This window comes from Marmota flaviventris, chromosome 5 (assembly GCF_047511675.1).
Source record: "Marmota flaviventris isolate mMarFla1 chromosome 5, mMarFla1.hap1, whole genome shotgun sequence".
Classification (NCBI taxonomy): Eukaryota; Metazoa; Chordata; class Mammalia; order Rodentia; family Sciuridae; genus Marmota; species Marmota flaviventris.
In genome coordinates this window covers 84,744,311-84,753,762 of record NC_092502.1, presented here as the reverse complement: position 1 = coordinate 84,753,762, position 9,452 = coordinate 84,744,311, and positions in this window count along the sequence as shown.

The window sequence follows — 9,452 nt, the reverse complement described above, 5'->3', positions numbered from 1 at the left end:
CACTTAAAATAGTTATAAAGTATTCCATTGAATAAATACAATGCAATTTATCTACCAAACATCTTCTTTTATATGTTGTGGTAGCTTTAAACTGCAGACATTTATAAACAACATTGTGATGAATGAATTTGCAGGTAATACTATGTCTTTGTTGTAATCATTTCCTCAGGATAAATTCTGAAGTCAACATGAAAAATGTTATTGATCAAATACAGAGATCCTAAGGGCAACCTTGCCAGTTCAAATGAGACTTTAAGATACATTGTGTTTGAAGAAAAGACAGGATACATTCTAAATCAGCAATTTTTTTCCCTCTTGCTTTTTTTTCTTGGTCAAAGATGATCACTGCCTAAATTCCACTGTCACTTATAGTCAGCTATTATTTATTAATGGTCCTGCATTCAATTGTTGCTACACAAATTCCATTTTTTATTAATATTCACTGTTATTCAGAGTCTCATAATCAATCTTTTGGTTTACTTTAGTTTGTCAACATATGTGTGGAGATAAAAATAATAACATACACTTAAGTACAAAAATATATTAATCCATATTTAATATGAGAGCTATTCAATACCATCCTTGCAAACTCATTCACAACTAGCAAATATCAAAAAATTATAATATATACACACATATTGCATAGTGTATTCTCTTTTCTTATTGAATTTATAGGCCATACCTCCTCGTTAAGGGCTTTTAGAATTATAATTAGTTATTTATTACAACTGTCCTAACGATCATATTTATCTAGCGTTAACTTGTTTACAGAGAAACAGCATTATCTACATGATGGGAAAAGACTGAAAACAGGAAGGAAAAATACTAGAAATGCATTTGGGAATAAATTTCCTAAGTGTAAGGTAATTTAGTAGTATGGATTTGTCATTATTTATTCATATTTGTGCATTTCAACCTCTCTGTTATGAACTATAAAGATGATACGCTTTGTGACTCCTCCATTTGTATTTGTGATGTTAAACGTTGGTCTAGTCCATCACAGTTCACTTGGTACTAAGGAAATGACAAATGGCTAGATTTTGTTCGTATGATATTTCCTCATCCTACATCCATACCAGAAGTGATATTACAATACTCTCCTCCTGAACACAGACCCAAAGTCAGTTACTCTTTATAACTCTTACATGTTTACCAGAATTGATACATGACCTGAAACTTATTATTCACTTTTTCTTTGGTTAAAAGTTATTCAATGATCTTGAGTACATGAGAGTTAAATTGTTTGATTTACTTTCCATTATCAACAGAGTCTATCCAAGATGAGTCATTTGTGTTGAGATCTGATCAAATAGTGTTAATTGAGAGGAAGGAATTTCAGACCAGTTAAAATATTATGAAATTATGATAGATTCTTTATGGCTTATGGGAAAAAGTTCCATATCTAGGATAATGTTATGGAGAAAATTGTAACCCTTTGGAATGTACACGGACTTCATATGTCATCTAGTATAATCTCTTTAGTCTTCATATGGAGGAGCAGAGATTTAGAGAGGTTCAAAGGCTTTCTCAATGGTCTGCATCTAATGAGTGGCAGAGGCCAAATGACCAGTGTAGTGCTTCTCTTATGACCTTATATGATTGACGATAGTACCAAACAGGGGTCAACAACTCTGGTCTGCATTTCACAATTGTGCAATTCTTATTTTTGAATCACACTCTCAGGCTGTGACAAATATTTTGATTAAAGACTTGGATTCAACCTACTTTGGGAACACGTTGAATACACCTAGAAATATAGGTTCTGTTCAGAACTCCAAAAGTATCCGACAGGAATGTGATGAGAGCTGAGATTTTTAACTTTGAGTTCTCAGAAAGAAATGTCAGCCTATTCTTTTAAAATCTGCTTCACATCTGAAGTGGCTAAAGTTTAGTTGAGTACTTATTAGCTTAATTCATGTTTATTTTCAAGGCATTCATTTTCCTTTTTGTTTTTCTTTTTCACACAGTCCCTAATTGTAGTGCTTACCCTTTTATGGTTTTGTGCATTTGACACATCTTAGAATATTTCCTAGAACTCAATAAGTGTTTCAGAAGCTTTATAATGATTTAAAAACTATGTGTCAGTGTGTAATTAACACTAGTCAAATATGTCTTAGTCTAAGGAACTGCAATTTAAGAGAGCAGAATGTATGAAGTGAGGGGGAAAGGGCATTTTTACATCACAGCATGTATTTTCCTCCCTTAAAATGTGTCCCCACATTGCAATCAACTATTTCATCACAAAGTGTTGACATGCTTAGTAGAAAATTAAATTGTAAATATCTGAACATTATTCAAAGGTAAAGCATAACAAAAATCAACAAAAATATAAAAGGTGACCATTCAGCTTTTTCTTTCGAACCATGTACAAAGTGTGAATTTTAAAACAGGATACAAAACTAACAAAGCTTTAAATTCTAAATGCAGAACTTTAAAATACGCCCCCAATCAGTCTATGCCCTCCATCTCCATTGCTATCACTGGACTGTTCACCTTTCTCGACACAATAATGCTTTAACTGATCTTGCTTTTTTCAAATTCATTTCAAACTCATCTTCGTCCACTTTTCTCTTCACATCCAGATTTACTTTTGATTCTTTCACTTAAAACTATCCCATTCTTGGTTTCCTGAGAATAAAATTCAGAATCTATTATAGCCAACTCACAAGACCCAATATCAAGCAGCCTCTATTTACTTCTTTCACTTGGTTTGTTGCCCCCTCAAAACACATATTGCAAATGGAAATCATCTTGTGTAATTTTGTTAATTGTTAATTATATATCTGTCCTTGCTAGAATTAAAGTCCATGATGCAGGTATCTGTGTGCCTTCTTTTCTACTGTTTCCTTGGGATCCATATCAGTGCTTAGTATATATTCAATACACAAGTGTTTAAAAACTATGTAAGGGGTATTCATTATTTCCCAGTAATTGAATTTTATACATTTGCTCTGTGAAGCAAATCTACATAGAACTGATAAAGCACTTAGTTTTAAAATGGTATTAAAACAATTATTTTAATATCAAGTTATTAATAATTCTTCAAAATTGTTAAGTAAGATGAAGAGGGTATAAACATGTAAATACTGTCAGGTGGTTCCTTTTTTATTTTCAACATGTACACATAATATATACCAACTATGTTTTGGAACTTGCATTCACAGGGAACATAAGTGGTAGAGAAAGGGCAGGCCAACCAGATGACTAGGTTGAAAAGGGGAAAAAATAAAAATTTGAAATTTCTCCCATTATTCTAGTAGTTTTTTTTTTCTTTTAGGATTTTTTTCCTGCTGTATACTTTGTTTTGTTGGTCAGAGATACTATGTGAGTCACTATGCAAAGTTAGGAGCAATTTGACTCAAGCTTTTCAAGAAATGGAAAGTCATACTATTAGGTAATCTGAAATCATATAATGCTATCTTTGCACAAAATAAAACATTACTTTTCAAATGAAAATTATCCCAGTTTTCAAACAATGTTTCTTTTGTATTCTGTATTAAAGGTGCATAGTTTTATTTCAGCCTAAGATTACTAAATTGTTAGAACAAGGCCTTCTCTCACACAGACAACATTACATAATCAATTTTCCACTCTTTTATCTACTATTCCTAAGGACTGACTGTGCTACAACTAATAGTTGAATTAAAGCTTCTAACACTATCAAAGTTCTGCACGCATCAATTCAACTAAATGTCATAGTAGGAGCAATATCTTATTGTTTTAAAGTAGAAAAATATACTATGTTGATAAAAAATATATCAGTCAAATCAAGAAAATGGAGATAATACCTAGAAAGTGATGTAAATGAAGTGAACATGACCTTTAAATTTTTAACCTTTATTTATTTATTTTTATGTGGTGCTAAGGATTAATCCCAGTTCCTCACACATGCTAAGAAAGCATTATACCACTGAGCTACAACTCCAGCCTGTGAACATGATCTTTTGCAAAGAAAACCCTATTGTTTTAAGGTTGAAAACATTTTTTTGAATATTATTTCTAGAGAAGTCAAGGAATTGTAGACTATGCAAATACTTGTCTAGGTGTTTCTGGAAAAGATAATTTGAGAAGTGCTTTTTGTTTATTTTATTATTTATTTAATCAATTCAGTCTTAAATCATCTTAGCATTCCTTTCCTTTTCTGTCTTAGATCAGTAAGTGGCAAAAATGTCTTTGGGTATCTGCTGAGTACAAGAAACTGTGTTATAAAAAAGATGATTAGGGCAATCAATTTTCTCTCATGACAAATTAGAGGTTATATTTAAACATGAAGTCAAAAAGTTATATTGTACAAATATTTAAAATTACAGAATGCTATGATAGGAGATAATAGTGGGTACAATAATGAGGTCTCTTAGATGGACAGAAAAATCTCTAAGAATTTTAAATTTAAGTTGAAGCTGGCATAAGGATAGAAGTCACTCTGTTTACATCTCAGTAAAGATTTCTGTGCAAGGAACCAACAATTAAGTTCTTGTGATGGGAAAGCTTAGTACAGAATCAAGGAACTAAATGATGGCTAGGGTAACTAGACCATACAACATAGAGTAGAAAGACTTTTGGATGAAATTATGTAGATTAGCAGAGCCCTGAAAGATTTATCACAGAGTTTAATGTAGTGTTTATCAATAAGCCAACATTTTTAATGGCATAAGGAGATCATTTCAATATGATCCCATCTGCATTTTATCTTCTAGAAAGTTTATCTTACTAGATATGCAATCTATTCTACTTAATAAAATAATATAAAAAAATAACTATTTTTCACAGAAAGTATCAGGCAATAAGAAATTGTGGTGGCTGGGGCTGTTGTTTAGTGGCAGAGTGCTTGCCTAGCTCAATTTGCAGTCCCACCAGCAGTGTATGAGTGTGCCTTTTCCCCGACATCCTCACCAACACTTATTGTTGTTTGTCTTCATAATAGCTGCCATTCTGACTGGAGTCAGATGAAATCTTAGAGTAGTTTTGATTTACAAATCAAATTTCTCAAATTTTTAGCAATGATGAACATTTTTTCATATATCTGTTGATTGTATATCATCTTCTAAGAAGTGTCTGTTCAGGTCGGTCCTTGGCCCATTTATTGGTTAGGCTTTTTTTTTTTTTTTTTTTTTTTTTTTTTGGTGTTTAGCTTTTTGAGTTCTTTTTATACCCTAGAAATTAGTGCTCTATTTGATGTGTGATGGGTAAAAATTTGCTCCCAAGATTGAGGCTCTCTATTCACTTCACAGATTGTTGAAATGATAATTTGATGGCACTGTTTTTTCTTTTCCTATAGGACATTAGCTGACTCTGTATGCCATCAAGAGGTTGAGAAGTGGGTCTTTTTTTCAAGGAGAAAAGAGCACATTTTGAAACTGTATGAATAAGCAGAATGTTGTTTTCATAGTCTTGTTTAGTAAGAGTGACAAAACTGGACTTGAGAGTCATTGTTTTGACTATTTTCTTCCTGAGAACATTTGCTAGTTATTGAAGCTTCCCAGGACAGAAAAGACTGTTAAAACACCACTCTACAAGTAGAATGGTGACGTGAGAGTCTCCCTGTCCTGTGGATTCAAGGAACAAGTTCAGGGTGTGCTTGGAAGTGGCGAACTGATGAGCACTTCAGGGAACCAACCCTGAAAGGCTAAGGCTTAGGTACAGTACTAGTTTCATCAGAAGTAGAAGGGCACTAATGAAAATCTTGAATTCAGCTTTGTGCTGGATTAGATGAAGAGAAATAAATCCTGCAGGAGAAGAAATGGTAAATCTTCCCTGGAAGAAGATACATCATTGGGTACTTCTTCAGATGTTTCCATACACTACAAATCTATGATGTTAGAAATCAGGAAAGAGTTTTGACTGTGGCTAGTGTCAGGATGGGCATTTCTGAATAATTATAAACTGGTTTGGGGTATTGTACTTCTTATATATTTATCATTCAATTTATGAAATTTGATCAGCCTTTTTACTAAATATTTTTATACTTTTATATATGCTGTTATTTTTTTCAAAAGCTTACTTTCAAAATTACACACAGACATACACATACGTATACATACACAATAATTTTAATTCTAAAGGTCCCTGTGCTTGCAGCAAATACTGGGCTTTGTAAATAGTTGAAGTAATAAATTTCTGATACAATGATTATTTTGAGATTTTTCAAAATGTTTTCAGTTAAACATAATAGTGGGGCTCATTTTGACATAATCATATACACATGGAATATAGTTTGTTTAATTTCAGCCCCTAGTATTTCCTGCTTTCCTCTTTTCTTGGCTTTCTCTGTTCCTCTTCCCTATTCTATTGGTATTCCTTCTATTTATGTATTGTTTTAATTGGTGCTTTATAGATATACATAAAGATGAAATGCACTGTGGTATATTCATACATGTACATAGCACATTTTGGCCAAATTTATTCTGCAGTTCTTTCTTTCTCTTAGTCACCAAGAATGAGTTTAAAATATACCTTACATAACAGAAATTGCAAAAATGTGCACTTTCCAGAGCCTGTGGAATGAACGAATCTTTGGCTCTTTTAAATACACAACCGAGCAGTCATTTGTTCAAAAGCATCATCAGAAAACTCTAGGAGATAAATGAACAGCAACAGCTTTAAGAAATGCACCTGATGTATCAAATTCTCATTTCACTCATGCGCAAGTTTCTCACAGTCCTGGAATAAAATACAATAATTATCAAAATTTCCTTCTGTTGCTGTCATTAAAAACTACCCCATACTTAGTGATGTGACAAATAAATACAACAGCTTAAAAATCAGTAGCTCAAAAGTCCTAAAGACTACCAGGCTGATACTAAGATGTCTGTAGGCTTTGTTTGCTTCTAAAGACTCTTATAAAGGAGTTGTAGATTAAAGGGTTGAACCATAGAATTCAGCATGCTGAGGTTGTAAGAACATGGTCATCATTTTCGTGCTGGCTGTTGACTCATTCTTGGTGACTAAGTTAAAGCTAGACTGTAGCATACACTCAATATCCAACAACAATGAATATAAGGTAGTGGGGAAGGTTCAGGGTAAAACAATGTTTCTAATTTTTAATATTCAAAATTAATGGACATAGGTTCATTTTGCATAAGTACAATGAATACTTTAACAATGCATTATTTTCATGTCTATTGGAAAAGCTGCACAAATAACATGATTTTAAGGAAAAGAAAGAGAAAGAAGGAAAAACTTCAAATTGAATACTTTTCATTTTGTACCACTACAACTAAAAAGGAAGTTAACAGTTCATCAACACAAATTTAGTGCCTATCATTTTAAGTCTGACTAGGCAGTTATTTTAATGACTGTCATTATCACAACATCTCTGTCAATATGAGCTCTGTAACAGGCAATACAACTCTCTCTTAATGTGATGCTTCAAAGAGTGAATGTCTATATAGATTTAAACTTGGGATGAAATCCATTTAAATGATGGCTCACAGCATTTAATAATCAGTTTCTTTTGTATTTAACATGTACTAAAAAGCACCATTCTTACAAAAAAGGGTCATTTATTTCTAGCTCCATATATTTTACTTCTTGTCAAGCTATCTAGCATCCAAGCCTCTGTCTGGTGTATACATCTTTACTGTCCCTACACTTAGCAAACTGAATGATGCCTTAGTGGTTAGAAAGAGTTAACACAGCTTCCTACACATCTAATTTTATCCATGAGAGTGACTTGGGTACTGATGATGCGCTAGCTCAATATATATTATGGAGAATCAGTCATCTTGTGAAAGTAGCGGTTAAATACACTTTAATTGAGATTCTTGTTACAAGTGGGAAGTTTTAAAAGTGCTGATGAATTAAGAATTCCATTTAGAGTCAGAGTTAATGTTTGGCTATAGGGCTAATGTCTAGGGTATATTTAAAGCACCATGAGAGTGAATGTAGATATAAGTAGGAATAATTCATGCATCTGATGGATGGTTGAACTAGATGACTTTAAGGTCCTTTTAAATTCTGATAGTGCATGATTCTATGCATATTAGAAATCTAGCATTGGAACAAATATGTATGAGCAGTTACACTATAAAATCAAAGTATAAAGAAGAAACTATAAAAATAACTAGAGTGTGGGGGGAAAAGATGGACAGCTAAAATAAGAGCCATGCTTTGAATCAAGGATTTAAAATAACTTGGAAATATTAAGTCTAATGTCCTTTGACTGGTGGTTTCCAGATTTTAAGATGGGGAGTTGTTTTGCAGACAATTTTAGTATTTCCTGAGATGATTGCAGTATTATTACTTGTTAAGACAAGGCATAATGAAAAAAAAATCATGCTTTTAAATTATTTTAAATTCTGAAAATACTTATGTTTGTAATGCATTATTTATTCAGTCATCAATAGGCTAAGTATACTTATGGTTTTGGAGAAATATCCCTGGACACCCACAGGAGTCCAGAACACTGACTACGGACCATTTCTTTAAATTGTCATTTCTTAAGAATAGAGATCAGTTCCTCCATTGAAATTTAGTGAGTCTGAAGTTCCTAGGCACCTGGTAAGTCTTGAATATTGTTAGAAAACATACACACAAATCAAGAAAGTCACTGATATGATATGATAGCCATTTGCCAGAAACAGTATAGAGAACTACATGCCAAATATTGCAAAGTCTTAATTAAACATCACAGAATCTTAATAATTATTTTCATGGTTCTTTTACAAATACCAAAACATGAAATAGGGATGTAAGATAATTCAGTTAAAGATAAGCTGATTTTTACTGTAGTTTGTCTGTCTATTCTGTGTTCCTATTGCTACATGATGATAATGCATATATTTAAATGCATGATATATGTTAAAGTATCACCAATATTAGAAAATATACATGAATATATTGTAAAATGCTGTCTTGTTTGCCAACAGACAAAAGTTTGATTTTACAAGTGTGCATGTCCTTTCAGTGATATGAGGCTTTGGACTTTGGACTTTTTCTCATTGATGCTATCACATGGAGTAGCAGATAGTGAGACATTTTCTTCTTTCTAATAATTCATATACTCCTTGTTCCACTGGATTTTTTTTACACATTTTAATATATTAAATTATTACAGTGACTTTTAAAATTAGTTTTATCTTTATTTTACACGTGAAGGTTCAGAGACATAAAAAGGCTAAATGGTACCCCATAGTCTTAAAAGCAATAAGTAGCAGAATCATAATTTGAGCTTAGGTAATCTAATTCTAAAGTTTTTTTCTTTACTTATCGCTTTTAGCTATTGTATGGAATGTTTGATTAAATACCAAAAATATGCAGAAGAATATACCTGGCAACCAATGGCAAGACCTGGTTTGCAACAAACCCAATTTATCATCGTCAGGCTTCACAATCAAGGACAAGAGGAATATCTTGCCTTGAACTAGACTTTTACAGTTTTGATCACAGTGAAAATCCGGGATTGTGTTTCTCCTGAGAATGTGTTCTTCAATAATAAATTTATTAAAATAAAT